General features: G+C 38.1%; 1 pseudogene; it reads right to left on the bottom strand.

The window, feature by feature from the left end:
- Nucleotides 1–4,325: 4,325 nt before the first annotated feature.
- LOC118528610 (heterogeneous nuclear ribonucleoprotein A1-like) overlaps nt 4,326–18,408 on the bottom strand; it is a 96,642-nt pseudogene continuing 82,559 nt past the window's right edge.

Raw genomic sequence — 18,408 nt, 5'->3', positions numbered from 1 at the left:
AATGTTGGCGAAGTCTGTTACATAGTCACTTGAGTGTTTTATAAAATCTCTTTCAGTTATTTCAATTGTTGATATATTTGAATGCCTTTTCCATTGATCTACTTCAAATATGTAAAGAAAACTTGACACCTGAAAATATAAACAATATTACTCCGAATACTTGATTAGCACAAAATAAAGCTGGTTTATCATACCATTGTACCCAGATGCTTTTACTATAGTTTCTTGTTCTCTAGTTATCCTCATGGAAATACCTCAATACTATCCATCAAGACCTTCAGGAATTAATCTAAGGGGACATGCTAGGCCATCAAGTACAGTTGTACAAGTTGTACATTGAACAAAGACGTCCAGCCAAGTGGACATTCAGAACGCAAGCTTCTCTCCCCTCTACTTTTCGTTCTTGTACCCGGCTATACAGCTAGGTGCCTTTGGAGGCAGAAGCCTCTTTCTCTGAAATGGACAATGGTCCCCAATGTTGTGTCAGCCCAGAGGAGTGTGGTTCTAAATCTAAAAGTGGGGTAGTATAATTTTGCAATTCTCTTCAAAAGGTGAAGTCTGTTTCTTTAACCTTGTATCTTGACTGTCCTTGTGTATTGCTTTGACCAATTTATAAAATGGCAGAAGTGACTTTTTGTGAATTGTAAAAGCAGGCTTTAAGAGGCTTTGCAGCTTTTCACCTTGGCCTCTTGAATCACTACTTTAAGATCACCATGTAAAGAAATCGGTCTAGACTCTGGGAAAATGAGAGACTTGTATGAAGATGTGAAGCAAGGTGCCCTAAGCAGCATCCAACACTTACTAGGAGGCAGGTGTGAGAGACCAGCTGATCTGCCAGTTTGGTCTCAGAGGAAGGCTGAGTACACCAGATGAGGAATTTCCCAGCCAACCCACGGAATCGCGGTGGGGGTAGGTTGGTGATTGCTTAAAGCCATAAGATTTGGGGTAGTTTCACAGTAATAAGTAATAGATACAAGTATCTTAATCCTTTCATCAAGTCCAATATCCAAGGACAGGGACCCAGGGTTTTTTCCCATTCTCAGAAAGGCCCCATATGTGCTAGCACGGATACTATCATTCAAAACCATATCCAAGGTGTTAAAAACCTATTCAGATAATATGAAGCCCAGCAAAGAGCATCAGAGGGAATAGTTCATGAGTGACTGATTCCTGCAGATTTCTGAGAGGGATAGTGGTCTTAACTCTGATTCAAATGACTGTAATCATTTTCTTGCCAAATAAAAGCAGAAGTTGTAAAAATAGTCATTATAAGGAATAGTTTTGGGGAATACAGACTAATAGCAGTGAGTAACAGAAATGCCAAAATTTATATCCAACACCTACTTTTGGATCCAGACAAAACACTTTTAGGTCCTGGTGATTTGGCTTCTGCCCAAAGTTGTTTTGATTTGGGAAAAGGAGTATTCTGTTTTGCTTGTTTCTATAATGGAACGAGCCTACAATGAAAATCAGCTCTTTGGATGGTCAAGAAAATGCTGCAAAATTTTGGAATGTAAATAGTGAATGTGTTCAAAGAGAAATACACATAAACTTAATATGGTAATTAGAGCAGTAATTTTACTATCAAACTTAGAGCATGTGTGTGAAAGTATAACACCTTTACTATTTCTTTGGCTTTAATATCATAAGACATCTATTTTACCTTTTATCTGCCTATAAAACTATAAATGCAAAATTAAAACAGCTTCTAGATTGTGTTCGTGATAGTAGATTTGGTATTTTGATATTTGTATAAATGTCTATAACTGTAAGCAGTATGGCTTTTAAAGGTATTTTAAATATTTATCTTTAATATTTTCACTGAAGTTAACCTACAGTATATGTTTCAGGAATGTGATTCAACAGTTCTATAGATTACTCAATGCCCACCGTGGTATGCATCGTCACCATACAATGTTACGATATTGACCAGATTTCCTATGCTGTACTCTTCATCTCTGTGACTTATAACTGAAAATTTAGACTTCTTAATCTACTTCACCTATTTTGCCCATCACCTCAATAACCCCGCCCCCCCCACCCTCTGGCAACCACCAGTTCTCTTTAGTTTTGTTTTAGATTTCACATATAAGTGCAATCCTATGGTATTTGTCTTTGACATATTTTACTTAGCATAATATCCTCTGGTTCCATTCATGCTGTCACAAATGGCAAGATCTCATTCTTTATGACTAATATACCATTGTATACATTTCACATCTTTATTCATTTATGCATGGGCACTTGGGTTGCTTCCATAATTTGACTATTATAAATAATGCTACAGTAAGCATAGAGGTGCATATATCTTTTCAAATTGGTGTTTTTGTTTTCTTTGGGTAAATACACAGTAGTGGAATTATCAGGTCATATGGTATTTCCATTAACTTTTTTGAAGAAACTCCATATTTTCTAGTGTTTGTATCAATTTGCGTTCCCACCAGCAGTGCATGAGGGTTCCTCTTTTTCTCTACACCCTCGACAACACTAGTTCTTGTCTTGATACTTCATACTTTTTAATACCACTCTGACTGAGGGGTGAGATAACTCACTGTGGTTTTGATTTGCAACTGGGTAGTATTAGTGATGGGGGAAGCATCTTGTCATGTGCCTAGTAACCATCTGTAGGTCTTTAGAAAAATGTCTATTCAGATCCTCTGTCCATTTTTTAATCAGACTTTTTTTGGCAGTGAGTATTATAGATTCTTTATATAGATTAGATATTTAACCCCTTATTAGATAAATCCTGTACAAATACCTTCTTTCAGAAAGTTTTCATTTGGTTGGTGTTCTTTGCTGTGCCAAACCTTTTTGTTTTGTTGTAATTACCGTTTATTTTTGTTCTTGTTTCCCTTGCCTGAGGAGACTTCTAGAAAAATGTTGTTAAGGCCTATGTCTAAGATTACAGCCTGTGTGTGTTTTTGTTTGTTTTGTTTTTTTGTGTTATGGTTTCAGGTCTCACATTTAGATCACTAATACATTTTGAGTTTGTGTATGGTGTAAGAAAGTGATCATCCCATTCTTTTGCAGGGAGCCGTCGGTTTTCCCAACACCACTTAAGAGACTCTTTTCCTCATTGTAGGTTCTTGCCTCCTTTGTTGTAGATTAATTGACCATTTATGTGTGGGGTACTTGTGGAGTAAGGATACTAAGGAAAGGAAGTATTGATAAAAATATGAATAAATGAATAGATATTTAAAAGGAGACAAAAAATTTTATTTTATATAATCATTTTGTAAACTTGAATAACAAATTTGAAAACCTCAGAGTTGTTAAACTTATGTCTTACAGAATCTTTAAAATTTTCACGCCAAAACTAATTGGAATGCTGAACTATTTATTTTGGTTAAGAGCACATAAATGTGAAATGAAAGGCTCTTGATGCATTTAGTTTCCTTTTTCAAAATAAGCTTATTGCATAAAATTAAAGAACTATAACAAAGCTTCCCAGACCTCAACATGATGACAGTATTATCCACATAGAAATATCTAGTCTGATTTTTAGGGTGAAAGGAATTCATGGCTATTAATACTGAATTGTCAAAATTAAGGCTCCTTACCTATTTGGATAGGAGTTTTTGGGTTTTTTTTGTTTTTTATTTTATTATGTTATGTTAATCACCATACATCATTAGTTTTTGATGTAGTGTTCCATGATTCATTGTTTGCATATAACACTCAGAGCTCCATGCAGAACGTGCCCTCTTTAATACCCATCACCAGGCTAACCCATCCCCCCACCCCCTCCCCTCTAGAACCCTCAGTTTGTTTCTCAGAGTCCATAGTCTCTCATGGTTCATATCCCCTCCAATTTCCCCCCCCCTTCATTTTTCCCTCCTACTATCTTCTTTTACACCCAAAGAACAAATGATCCAATCAAGAAATGGGCAGAAGACATGAACAGACATTTTTCCAAAGGAGTTTTTTATACTTAAAACAATCCTCAGAATTGCAAACTTAAAAAATTTAAAGCCATCTCATTAGGTGCGTAACTGGCTCATGCTCTTGATAAGAGGGTTTCTGTGCTAGGTTTAGAATTAGTTGTATACTTAGTGTGTTCAAGGAGTGTAGGTCAGAACATAATCATCAAAATAGAGACTGTACCTGGTCGTCGTCTTTTTTTTTTTTTTTTTTAAGACTTATTTGGTGTCCCAATCAGACTATTACATTTAGCAACCAATAGTATGGGTGCAAAACAAAAACAAAAACAAAAAAACCTACATTAAAACCTTTCATTTGGAATGTTTTACACTTTCCACAGAACAGAAACTAAACATGGTGTCTTTGTAGCAGCCGGGCCCTGCCACCACTGTGCTTGGCTGAGTTCACAAATCTGTTGTGACCTGCCCTGTCCCTTCTCTGGCTCTCCTCTCCCACTCAGCTCTGCTTCCTGGCAGTAACGAAAACCTTCTGCCACTGCCATGCCTACAGCTGCTGCTGCTGGAACCACCATCGCACCTTGGTTTCCTGGTTTGGCAAACTGTTGGCCTCCACCACTGTAGGGGCCAGAGCTTCTGCCTCCAAAATTTCCTCCTTTCAAGGGTCCAAAATTTGAAGATTGATTGATGAAATTGCCAAAATCATTATAGCTTCTGCCACCTCCAAAATTGCTTCTGTTGTTACCAAATCTGTCATAACTGCCCCCACTGCCACCATATCCACCACCACCTCGACCACCACCACCTCGACCACCACCACCTCGACCACCACCACCTCGACCACCACCACCTCGACCACCACCACAGCCGCCTTGCCCACGAGTTTCCTCCATAACCAAAGTTGTCATTCCTACCAAAACCGCCTCCATGACCACCACTGAAGTTTCCAGAACGCTTTGACCTCTTTGGCTGGATGAAGCACTCTTAGGTGGGGCTTTCCTTGCTTCACGGCTGCTGCCATTCAGTGTGGTATTTCTGAAGGACAGTCTATGGAGGCAGGGTCATCAACTGTTAGAAGAGCAAAGCCTCTCTCCTTGGTGCTGCCTTGGTCAGTCATGGTTTCAATCATTTCAGTTTTCCCACAGTGTTCAAAATAATCTCTTAGATCTTGTGTTGTCGTTAATGCTATCCACACAAATCTTCACAGTGAAGTGGGCACCAGGTCTTGGAGGATCCTCAGTTGAGACAGCCCTCTTTGGTTCCACAACTCTTCTATCCACTTCGTGTAGCCTTGCATTCCTAGCTGCATCCACTTTCTCCACGGTGGCCTATGTGACCTACCCAAAGCCTCTGGAGTGATTCATGTTTGGCGCACTCATTACCACACAGTCCGTGAGCATTCCCCATTGCTCACAATGGCTCTTCAGACTCTCACGGGTTGTTTCAAAGCTCAAACTTTCCACGGCTGCTTAGGCTCCTTAGGAGACTCTTAGATAGGACCGTGGTGGGAGGGGAGAATTTAATGATGCTGACTCGTGGCGTCCATGGGCAGAAAAGCTACGTGATCCTTTTGATACAATCAGCATGCCACTACCTAAATATAGCTGTGTGGTTTGTTCTTGTTCTCTTGGTTGTGGCATGTTTTAGCACACAGGAAGGTATTGATTTTTTTTTTTTTTTTAATTGAGCTACAATTGAGAGAGAACATTGTATTAGTTTCAGGTGTACAACATAATGATTTGACATTTGTACATATTGCTACATGACCATAAGTCTAGTTAACACTCATCATTTATTTTCTTGTGATAATTTCCAGATCTACCCTTAGTAACTTCTGCGATTATATAATACAGTAGTAACTATAGTCACCATGGTCTACATTACATCCCTAGGACTAGGTTTTTAACAAAGGTTGTACTTTTTTTTTTTTTTTTCTACCTTCACCCCCAACCTCCAGCAACCACTAATCTGTTTTGTGTCTATGAGCTCTTTTTTTTTTTTTTTCATTTCACATGTGAGATCTTACAGTATTTCTTAAAGTCCTTTATCATTCTTGTATGTGTGTTTTGTGGGTCTCTTTGGGTTCATCTTATTGGGAACTTTCTGGCCTTCCTGGATCTGGATGTGTTTCTCCAGATTAGGGAAGATTTCAGAAATTATTTCTTGAAGTTTTCTGCCCCTTTGTCTTCTCCCTCTGGGACCTCTATAATACAAGTGTTGTTCTGCTTGGTGTTGTCCCATAAATCCCTTAAACTATCTTCTCTTTACTCTGACTGGGTGGTTTCACTGCCCTGTGTTTGAGTGTTCATTGATCCTTTTTCCTCCCTGCTGCATCTAGTTTAATTTATCAAATGTATGCAGTTTATTCAGTCTGGTACTCCTATTTGATACTTGTTAATTCTTCTCAGCTTCATGATCATCTGACTTATTCTCAACTCTATCAGGTAAATCACTTCTCTCCATTTCCTTAAGGTCTTTTTCTTTGGTTTTATCTTGTTTTCATTTGGAACATATTCCTCTTCATTTTGCAGGACTTCTGGTTTCTATGTATCAGGTGTAAAACAGCCATGTCTCCCAGTCTTGAAGGAGTGGCCATGTGTAGGGGATGGACCTTATTGGTCAACTCTGCCCTGGCTCTTGGTTGGCTCTCAAACCTTCTTTGTTGTCTAAGACGTCTACTTTAACCTTAGTGTCTCCCGGTACGGGAAGGTGTGCCAATACCAGTCAGTGTCTCAAAGGGGAGGACCTCTATCTGAACTACAGACACTCAGGCAGTAGCTCCTAAAGTGTGCAAATATACCTCTTTCAGGGGAACACTGGTTGATCGTGTGTTTGCTGCCTGTGCATGAAATCCTGGTGTGATAGCCAGTTAAGAACAGTCTGTTTGCCACTGTCCCATTGAACCTGGGAACCCAAGCCCTGCTTGTGATGGACAACAGAGCCAGACTACCAGGGGATATGTCCTTTGGGCAGCAGTGACAAAAGCCAGAGTGCCTGATGTGTATGCATGCTCCTTTTTCAAACACCAACCTGTGGTAGGGCAGAGGGAGACTATAAAGGTGGTTACCTGTTGGTGTCTCTGATCCCTGGAGAAATTGGTCACTTTTGAGATCTATTTAATAAGAAGCCTGACCATCAGACCACAGCCCTGAAAGTTAAGCTAATAAGCCTTTGTCATAGAAAGACTAGGGGTGCATTTCAATTTGCTGTCTGTGCTGTGCCCTGGGGGTGGGTAGCCAGTTAAGAACTATTCCTCCATTTGATTCAGTCTGGTGGGGCCCACAGATGTAAGCCCCATTTGGCCAACGGAGTTGGGTGAGCAAGTTGTGTCCATCAGATGGCAGTTGCAAAAACTGGAGTATCATGTGTACATTAGCTTTCTCAGAAGATACTGGTGACCTAGAGCAAGGCTGAGGAAAACGGATGATAGTGCCTGCTCTCTGAGGGGAGGATTTGCGTCCCTCGGAAGTGTTAAATTAGATACCTATCCCTCAGGCCAAGTAGTTAAGCTGAGCAATTAAGTGTCACAGAAAGAGTAGGTGCTTTCTGTGGTTGCCTCTCCACACGAGTCCTTCTAGAACATTTTTTCAGTTTGCTGTAGCTTTGTGGGTCTCATGGAAGCAAGCCCTATTTGCTTTCAAAACTAGCTGTTTTGGGGGTCTTATTTGTCAGGTACAAGTCTTAAAAGTTGGGGTGCCAGATGCGGGGTTCAAATTTCCTCTCCTTAGGGAGAAGCCTGGGGTTATGAGTGCCCTCCCAATTGTGACCTGCCATGCCAGGGGTGGGGTTCATTGTGGGATTGTGTGTCAGCTGCTCCTACCTACTTCAGTGTGGTTTTTTTCCCCCTTCATTTGCCTAGCTTGTAAGAGTAGCTCAGTTATTGAATTTCTTTCAGAAGAAATGTGTTCCCTCTATAGCTGTAGCTTCGGTGTGCCCATGGGAGGAAGTCCTTTCAGGATCCTCCAGTGTCACCGTTTGCACCAGAACTACCACCAGTAAAAGTCCTAGCGATTATCATGGCACTGCAGTTTTCACTGCCCACTTAACACCAACAAGAACATCCCCTATTTCCATTAGATTAGTGAGTCACCTAGTGGCATTACCCTGTGCTAGGTTCGCCTAGGGGAAAAATGCCATGCCTAGATGTCCCAGGAACCATAAGCCCAAGGAAAAGTCTTATGTTCTTATGTGAATTGCAGAAAGCGAGCACAGAAAGGGGGTGAGGCAGATAAGAAGGGGAACAAATCTAATAGGTTTTTACTTGATTGGCCACTGTTTGCTATCTAAGACTGCCTGTATGATACTTCCAGAATATCTCTTGAGAAGACCACTACTTTCCAGGATAGGGTGATCTGGAGAAGGAAGAAGGAAAAACAGAATCCCCTTGCACTTTCTAGTTGTATATGTAAGCAAGTCTTGCTCTAGCAAAACCTCAATATACCTTCCTTCCTGGGGCAGGAAGCAAGGCTGCGTGGTTGATATGTGAGGCTCTGCTTGCAGGTGACCGGCTGGTGTCCACGCAGTGTTCAGTGATTGCAGAAGCTGCTGGGTCAAGGACAAACGGCCAAAATCCCTGGAAGCTCATTACCTCTGACTAATGGGTACATACAGCTTCAATACTTCATACAATTTGATGCTATCCTAATCACTTCTTGAAAGTAGGAGAACTGGGCCTCAAATTTTCGCCAGGACAACTAAGAAGTTAACAGAGCTGGGGTTTGTATCCAGGTCTGATCTAATGTGCATGTTTAACCTCCTGCCCTTTGTATAGGAAAAGATAAAGGCCTACTGTTGCTGATTTCTACTCTGGGTTATACATTCCTGTGTCCTACGTGTTGGTTGATGTTCCACTGGAGATGTGATGTATCAAAGTTCACCACCTTGGAATGTCACTGACCTTCCCCCCCGCCGGCCCCCAAAATGTCCTTTCTCAAATGCTTCCCATTCTGGTATAACAAAATACCCCATGTAGTACCTAATCCAGAAACCTAAGTCCTGTATATGGCTCTTGCCTTCCCTTCCAAAATCTAATCAATGATATGTAGAAAATGCTAATATTTTAAAGTACTTACTACATTGTTTGGGACTACCCTAAATTCCTTACACTGATCACCTTCAAGATTAATAGCAAACTAATAAGGCAGTATTTTTACTTTTTTTTATTCAGATAAAGAAGGCCATTTGCCTATTCTTTGTAGGTAGAAAATGATAAAGCTCAGGTAGAAACACAGGCACCAAGATTCTGTCTCTTAGATGCTGATCAGTTACTCAAAATCCTTTGATTCTCCTAAAAAGCTCTTGAATCCAACTACTTTAATCAATGCCTATGATCAGTGACCCAGTCTAGGTCACCATCTTCCTAAACTTCGATAGCAGCTCTTAGCTAATGCCCCCTTCCTTATCCAATCTTACTCCTTTCCAGTCTACTCTCTACATCTCAACCAACAGTGTTCAAAATATAAAATTATGTCTCTTGCTACATATAAATCATTCAAAGGCTTTTCAATGCCCTTAAAACAAGATGAAACTCCATAAACACTGTTCATGATGGACTTAGCATTCTGGATCTGGCTCATCCCGCCTTCTCCAACTCTCCAGAATTCTCTTGAATCTAAAAATGATAACCAGGCTCAAATTGTTCCTCAAAGATACCACATACATGATAATACTATGTTCTTGACATGCAGTGTCCTATCCCATCTCCAACATTCATACAGATTTTTCTGATTTGTTCCACTAATTCTTAAACTTTATTAGCAAAGACTGATCCCAGAGAAATGCATCCTCTGAAAACTCCTAGCTCCATATAGTCCCATCCTATTTGTAACCCTCACTTTGCTTAGTATCCATATTTCCTGTTGGTTCCGCTCTGAGAGCTTAGAGTCTATGTCTACCTTGTTCATTATTCTTCACTGCTAGCACAGTTCTGGGTACAGAAAAGTCTGACACATGCAATATACAAATGTGCACATACAACCACAAACAGGAGTGCTCACACAATCCAATAACGTTGTATGGTTCTTCTGGAGTGTGGTTTGATAGAAACCCAGCTGGGAGACAAATAAGGATAAACCTTAATTGGATATCAGTTAACAAGACATTTTATTAAACAGATATAAGAAAATCAGCTTAATAGAAGATGCTCTTGTCAAATTCTTAAATACTTTGTTGCCTGACGGTTGTTTCTCTATATTCAGGATCCTTCTGATTGCAAATATACCACTGAGTTCTCTCCATCTCCCATAAATTTCCCTATGTTGATGTGTATTAAAGTAAGTAAGTTCTAATAAGATTCTAATGCTGTATTTTAAATAATCTAAAGCCTCTTAATGAGCAATGCTTAATTTTAAAATTAACTAAAACTTCTGCTGGATTAGGCATCCAAGACCCAACTTTTTTATTTAGCATTGAAAAGTATGATTTTCTTAGCATCTAAATGCAACTTTTTATTGCATGATAAAGAAAGTATAAAGAATGTGTGTAATTTTCACATTAAAATGAGAACAGTTTGAAGTAAACACAATTATCTCAGTATTGTTGCTAAATATTTTAATGGTACCCCATTGGTATGAATTCTAAATATTATCAGAGCATAACTCCAGATGCTTTATCTAATTCAGAGTCAATACTTTAAAACTCCTGTTCCAGCAGGTAATTCCAAGAAAACAATTTTCCCTTTAGTCTACGTATAATGACAAAATAACAAATTCATTCCACAAAATTTTAATTTGGTCTGTGTCTGTTTATTCAATATAGCATGCTGTGATTTATTGGTAAAAAGTACATTTTCAACAGTGACTTCTGAATTTTGATTACAATAATATGTGTATATTAGATAAAAAATGAATTTTTTTTTTTTAGGAATGGTAATCTTAAGCACTTCCTGAAAATCAAAGTACTTAAATACGAAAGTGTTATTTTTAACTCCATCTTTATTTGTAATAACAAATTGTTTTGCATGCTACTATTAACACATTTTATGAAATTCCCTTTTCCTACCCATCTCTTACCCTGTCCTGGTATTTGACTACAATAACTATTTGCGTTTTTTTAAGTTTGAATTTTAATTCTAGTTAACTGTTACATTAATTTCCGGTGTATGGAAATATTGAATCACTATCGTGTATCACCTGGTGCTCATTGCAAGTGCCCTCCTTAATCTCCATTACCTACTTGACCTATCCCCTTACCCACCACCCCTTTGGTAACCATCAGTTCTCTATAATTGAGTCTGTTTCTTGGTTTGTTGTCTTTTTTTCCCTTTGCTTATTTGTTTCTTAAATTCCACATGAGTGAAATCCTGTGGTATTTCTTTCTCTGGCTTACTTTGCTTAGTATATATTCTCTAGCTCCATCCGTGTTGCAAATGGCAAGATTTTATTGTTTTTCATGGCTGAATAATGCTGTGTGTGTGTGTGTGTGTGTGTGCGTGCGTGCGCATGCGTGTGCATGTAAGGCATCTTTATCATTATTCAATTAATGAATACTCAGACTGCTTCCATACCTTGACTAGTGTAAATAATGTAACTATAAACATCAGGGAGTATGTATCCCTTTGAACTAGTGTTTTTGTATCCTTTGGGTAAATACCCAATAGTGCAATTGCTGGATTGTAGAGTAGTTCTATTAACTTTTGGAGGAAGCTCCATACTGTTGTCCACAGTGGCTGTACCAGTTGGCATTCCCACCATCCATGCACAAGGGTTCCTTTTTCATCACATCCTCACCAACACCTGTGTTTTGTTAATTTTAGCCATTCTGCCAAGTGTGAAGTGATACTGTAGTTTTGATTTGCATTTCCCTGATAAGTAATGATCATCTTTTCACGTGTCTGTTGGCCATCTGGATGTCCTCTTCGGAGATATGTCTGTTTGTGCCTTCTGCCCATTTTTTAAATTTGATTTTTTGGGGGTGTTTTATAAGTTCTGTCTTTGCTGTTTTTCTTGACACAAGTCTTGTCCCTCACTAATCCTTTCTAGTCCCCATTTGTCCTGTCATACAGTGCAACCTTGACCATGTCACTTCATGTATTTAAATTAATTGATTCCTGTATTGTTATAGTAGAAAGTTTAAACTTAATATGGCATGAGAGGTCTTTCATAAACTTTTCACTCCTTTGGATATAGCTTACCAGGAACTTTATACAACTTTGGTGAAAGTGGGGTAGCCCAGTCTAGCAATGCTGAATCTTGGAGCTCCATTTTACCCAGGCTCATGGCCAAATCTTTTTTTTTTTTTTCCCCCCCTAAACTCTTGGTCACATGAGGACTATAGCATCTCTAGGTACCTTGTCCTTTTATGACACCATCTAGGGGAAGAAGATACGGTTTCTTTGCATGTCTCCCCTTAGCAGGGGGAAACTTGTTTGGTTTTGGAAGACACATACCCTATGCTCCCAGCAGAACTGCCCTTGAGTTTCATTGATCTGGACAGGCTAATATACCCACTCCTTAACCAATTACTGGAAGTAATTAGTTTAAACACTAATGCTTTGATCAGTTTTGACTGACTGTGACTCCTTCCCTGGAGTGCTAGAGAAACCCACCTCCTGAATATATTGCCACCTGAACAAAAAATAATGCCACCAGAGAAAGAAATACCACAGGATTTCACTCATGTGGAATTTAAGAAACAAATAAGCAAAGGGAAAAAAAGACAACAAACCAAGAAACAGACTCAATTATAGAGAACTGATGGTTACCAAAGGGGTGGTGGGTAAGGGGATAGGTCAAGTAGGTAATGGAGATTAAGGAGGGCACTTGCAATGAGCACCAGGTGATACACGATAGTGATTCAATATTTCCATACACCTGAAATTGATGTAATTGATTGGGATTGAATCTATTTGACAGTAATGAGGAATGGATGTTGGTATGCTAATAATGGTGTTTCCCAAATCCTCTTAAACTTCCTGAAAGTTTGGCAACTGGCTCCCCTGTCCTCAAAACTCTTCCCCTTGCTTTGTTTCCCATTTTCCATTCCTTCAAATCTACAGTGTCCAGTATTCTTATTTTAGATAGGTTAATATGTAAAACAAATATGTATGTCTTCCTTTACACATCACTACTCAGTTTTAAATTCAACACAGCTAAGGTACTGACTCCTAGTGGAACAAGAGCTCATTATAAATTTAATGTTTTGTCCCAGTCACATTAAAACCCTGAATGTGTAGGTTCCTGTTAAAACCATATTTAAGGCTTTGGCTCGTGATCCCCCTGTGTTTGTACACATATGGATTTTTTCCAAATCCCCCTTTTACGGCTGCCCTGGTAGCTGCAGATTGCCTCTAAGGAGTCGTCCCTGACTTGACTTGCATTTGGGTCTCCCTACTCCATTCTTCCAAAACACACTGGATGTATTTTTGTTATTATCAAAATGACCTTATAAAATCAGAAATGACATGTACTGTCTTAGGGTATATTTCTGTTAATTTTTTGAGACTTGCATAAGATGCATAATAGCACCAGCTTTCTTGACTGCATGACTTGACCAAAAACATGTTACTTTCTTTTTTTTTTTTTTTTAAGATTTTATTAGCGAACGTGAGCAGGGACGAGGTGGGGCAGAGAGGGAGGAGAGAGTCAGACTCCCCGCTGAGCAGGGAACCTGATGCGGGGCTCGATCCCAGGACCCCGGGATCACGACCTGAGCTGAAGGCAGACGCTTAACCGACTGAGGCACCCAGGCGCCGCATCCTCTGTTACATTTTGTTAAAATTTTGTTGATCTGCACTACCTGAACACAAACCGTATAATATCAGTACTTGCCAATGCTAAAAAATAGTGATTTAAAGAAGACTGTTGAATAATTCATGTCTCCCATTAAGAACATTAAACTCATTATTTTTAAAGTACCTGTACCAGGTTATAGCAATCCGCACAGTAGAGGTAAGCTGTTGTAAGCATTTGTTACTGGCTATTACTAGAATTCCTTACCCTATATGCCAGAATTCCTCCTTCCACCATTACATTTTTCCCCCTGGCGTTTGATATCCTTTTGTGAAATGTAACAAGATAGTTGTACTGAATATTATAACGTTGACAAAAATAGCAAAACCTACACTACATAGTATGAAACAACATATGAATAGGTCAGGCGCTCTGCGCATACTAGCTTATCTCATCTCCACACAACACTCTTAACATAAATATTATCCACATTTTAAAGTGCACTGAGGCAATTTACTCTAGGTCATACAAGTTAGTAGTTTAATCAGGATTCAAACCAGAGGATAACAAATGCCTCAAGAGCTAAGTTAGATATTTAGTTCCAAAAAAACTGTGAAAAAGCCTTTGTGTCACTCAAAGAATAGGAGGCTTGGAAAATAACATTTTCTCCTTTGACCTTTGGTACTTAATAAAGGCAATTTATGTGATACTTTTAGATTTGTATACCTTCATGACTCCACATTACTTTGAGGTTAAAATGTAAATTCTTGCAGGGCATTCAAGATGACCTATACTATGACCCTATCCAGCTTGCTCAGAATTATCTCTAGTTGTCTTTGTGAGGGTAATGTGAAGTAAAATGAAACCTAGACTTTAGCCGTGATTTTACGTCAGACCGAAAAGTAAACAGTTCTCTAGTTCTGTCACACTGATACCTTAAGTTTTGTCTCCCCTATGTTCTCATCTGTGAAAGGAAATGATCCCTACTACATCTTAGGTAACTGGGAAGATTATATATAAGAATGTCACATCTTTTCCTGACCCCTTCCAAGCAATTGATGCCAAGCAGTGTTCCTGAGTGCAAGTACACTTTCATGGTTTAGGCCCCATTTTTAAAATCACTCATCTATCCCCAGTAGTGTCCCCCAGAGCACTCCAGCAACCTCTTTATCCCATGGTGGGTCTCCTAGGAAACGTTAATGTTATGATGTTGGTGTACATGCAGGTTATTCATCAGATGGAGTTCATGGCCAAAGGAGGATCATTTTGTGGAACTAAAAGTATAAATCAGTGCATGATGAAATTATGCTGAAAACTGAATACAAGCCAACAGAAGACTGGTTATGTGTTACAATAATTATAAGCAATACATATCTAGTATCACAATATTAGACACTAAGTACAAAACACATGTTGCCTCATTCAGTATTCTCAAAGCTCAGATAATCAGTACTATTTCCTTGATTTTTTTTTTATATATACATAAGAAAACTAAGACCTAAATATGAACCAAGTTACTCACTGTTAAAAAGGTACAAAGTGGTAGAGACAAGAATTACAACATTAAATGTGGGTTTGATTTTTTTTTTTTAATACATACTCAGAAATACTAAATATCATACTAACTCTTATCAGATTGTTATGGTCGATAAAGGAAGGCATAAGTGAAGAAAAATAACAAAGACTTCATAACTTATGGGTTATATTTTATACTATCAGTTTAGCCAAGAAGCGTAGTTCACTTCTAATTTTACCACCCAAAATTATTTTAAATTTTACAATCTCAGATATGTACATCTCTAATACTTACATGGGCAGATAAATTCATTTCTTTTATTCAGTTTTGTAACTACATTGCTTAGACAAGTGCTTGAAACATAGTAAACACTCAAGTGTGTGAATGAATGAATTCATGCATTTTTTTCCCCTACCATCTCCCCTAAAGTCCCACAGAACATGATAATGCAAGGTAGATCCTATATTGGTTAAAACCGTGCATTTCACAGTACAAAAATGATTTACTAAAACCACAGAAAACACAAAAGACAAAATGTTTAGAAGTATAAGTTAATAGAGCAGAGGCTGAGGTAGATTATATAAAAGTCTTAAGTTTCTGAAGAAACTTAAATACTTATATATTTGGAGAGGAATATATTCAAATGTTTTTCATTTTTAAGAAAAAAAAATAGAATGCTTATTTCATCTGTGACTGGTCATTGCTCAACTCATGCCTAGAACATGTATGTTATCTACTGAGGTTTGTTCTTGTTTTTGTTAGTACTTATTCAAATATTAAACTGCACTTGGCTTATAGGCCTACGATTCTGTTATATTATGTGGCTTACCAATAACCACTAATACTACTTATTGAATGCTGTCTTTAAGCTAGGCATCATGCTAATCAATCTGTATACATCTTGTTTAATCTCCAAAATAGAACAGGAAAAATGGTAGAAGGTATCTTTAGTCTTATTTTACAAGTGAAGAAACCAGTATTTAGAAGTTTGTTCCGGACTTGAGAGACCAAGCCCTAAGCCAGTGCTTCTCAAGATTTTTTTCTAGTTTACCTGACATGTAATTTACAAATAGCACAATATATAAGTTAAAGGTATACACCATAATGATTTGACTTATATTATGAAATGATTACCATGATATGCTTAACGCTCATCTCATAGATAAGATGTTTTTTTTTTCCCTTGTGATAACAACCCTTAGAATCTACTCAACAACTCTCATGTATACCTCAGTGTGGTAGCACTCATGTTGTAGATCGCTAATACTTCTAACTGGAAGTTTGTACTTTTTGACCATCTTCATCCACTTACCTGCTCCTAAACTCTGATAACAAATCCGATGTTTTTCTATGAGTTTGTTTTTTAAAAAATTCCACGTAGAAGTGAGATCATACAATATTTGTCTCAGACTTCACTAAGTGTAATTCCCTCAAGGTCTATTTGTGCTGTTGGAAATGGCAGGATTCCTTTTTTATGGCTGAATGAGTACCAATTTTATATCCCATCTTTATTCATCCATTGATGGGGCAGTTTGTTTCCTATGGCTCAGCTATTGTAAATAATGCTATGAAGATGGGGGTACAGATCTCTTTGAAATAGTGTTCATTTTTTGGATATATTCCCAGAAGTAGAACTACTAGCTCCTACAGCAGCTTTGTTTTTGAGAAACCTTACAGTTTTCCATAGTGGCTATACCAAATTACAATCCCACCAACAGTGGGATTCTCCACATCTTGGCAGTGTGCCCTGCCTGTTAGAATGGCTGTTTCACTTTGATTGGGATTTGCACTTCTCATAACTAGTGATGGTGAATACCTTTTCATGTACCTGTTGGCCACTTGTAGATCTTATTTGGAAAAATGTCTATTCAGATCCTTTACTCATTTTTAATTGGATTATTTGGGTTTTTGTGGGTTTTTTGCTATTAAGTTCTATGAGTTCTATACATATTTTGGATATTAACTATATCAGATACACGGCTTACAAATGTTTTTCCTTTCCATAGGTTGTCTTTTCAGTTTGTTGCTCATTTCCTTTGTTGTGCAGAAGCTTTAGTTTAACATCCTCCCACTTGTTTTTGATTTTGTTACTTATGCCTTAGATGTCATACAAAAATCCATTGCCAAGACCCATATCAAGAAGCTTTCTTCCTGTATATTCATCTAGGAGTTTTGGTCTTAAATTAACTAAAAATGGATTAAAGACGTAAATGTTTGTGAGTGTTCTAGGATAGGGGTCAAGTCTCAATCTTCAATGTGAGTACCAGTTTTACCAGGATGATTTATTGAAGAATTTTTTCCTTCCTCCACTGAGTATCGACTCCCCAAATAGTGACCATATGTGCATGGCTTTATTTCTGGGCTTTCTATTATACTGCATTGGTTTATGTGTCTGTTTATATACCAGTACACACTGTCCTTATACCAGTGCCATTCTATATATCTGTTTTAATACCATACCATACTGGATGTATGTATGTATGTAATATATATATATATATATATAGCTTGAAATCAGGAAGTGTGATACCTCCAAGTACTTCTTTCTCAGGATTACTTGGGCTATTTGGGATCTTCTTTGGTTCCATATAAACTTTAAAATCATTGTTCTGTTTTTCTTTTGTTCTCATTTTTCAGACCATTGGGATCTTGACAGATTGCATTGACTATATAGATGGCTTTGGGGAGCATGGATAGTTTAATATTTTAACAATACCTTTCCAATCCATGAAAGTGGGATACATTTCCATTTATGTGTATTTGACTTTTTTCATCAGTGTCTTATAGTTCTTAGTATAGGGATTTTCACATTCTTGGTAAAACTTATTCCTAAGTATACTATTTCTGATACTGTTGTAAATGGGATCCTTTCTTTTCCAGATATTAGTATCTAAAAATGCTATTGACTTTCCAATATCCATTTTGTATCCTGCAACTTTACTGAAATCTTTGGTTGCATCTAACTTTTTGATGGAATCTTCAGAATTTTGTATATAAAATGTCCTATGAACACACTTTTCTGTCTAATTTTGTTGCCTTTTCTTCCTGCCTGATTGCCCTGGCTTGGAATTCCAGTACTATGTTGATTAGGAATGGTGAGAATAGGTACTCTTCTCTTGTTCCTGATCTTCAAGGAAAAGTTTGCAAGCTTTCACTGTTGAGTTATGATGTCCGTGCTTCTCAAGCTTTAATACACGTACAAATCATCTTAAGGTTCTGGAAGATACAGGGCTCCGGTGGCACCTCAGATTCTACATTTTTACTTAAGTTCCAGCTGCTGCTGGTTCATCTAGCAGGAAGGCTCTAAATTACTATACCGCAATATATCCATGGGCTTTATGACAGA

Source organism: Halichoerus grypus, chromosome 4 (genome assembly GCF_964656455.1).
Source record: "Halichoerus grypus chromosome 4, mHalGry1.hap1.1, whole genome shotgun sequence".
NCBI lineage: Eukaryota > Metazoa > Chordata > Mammalia > Carnivora > Phocidae > Halichoerus > Halichoerus grypus.
Note: the sequence above shows the minus strand (reverse complement) of the source record. Positions and strands in the feature narration are given on the sequence as shown.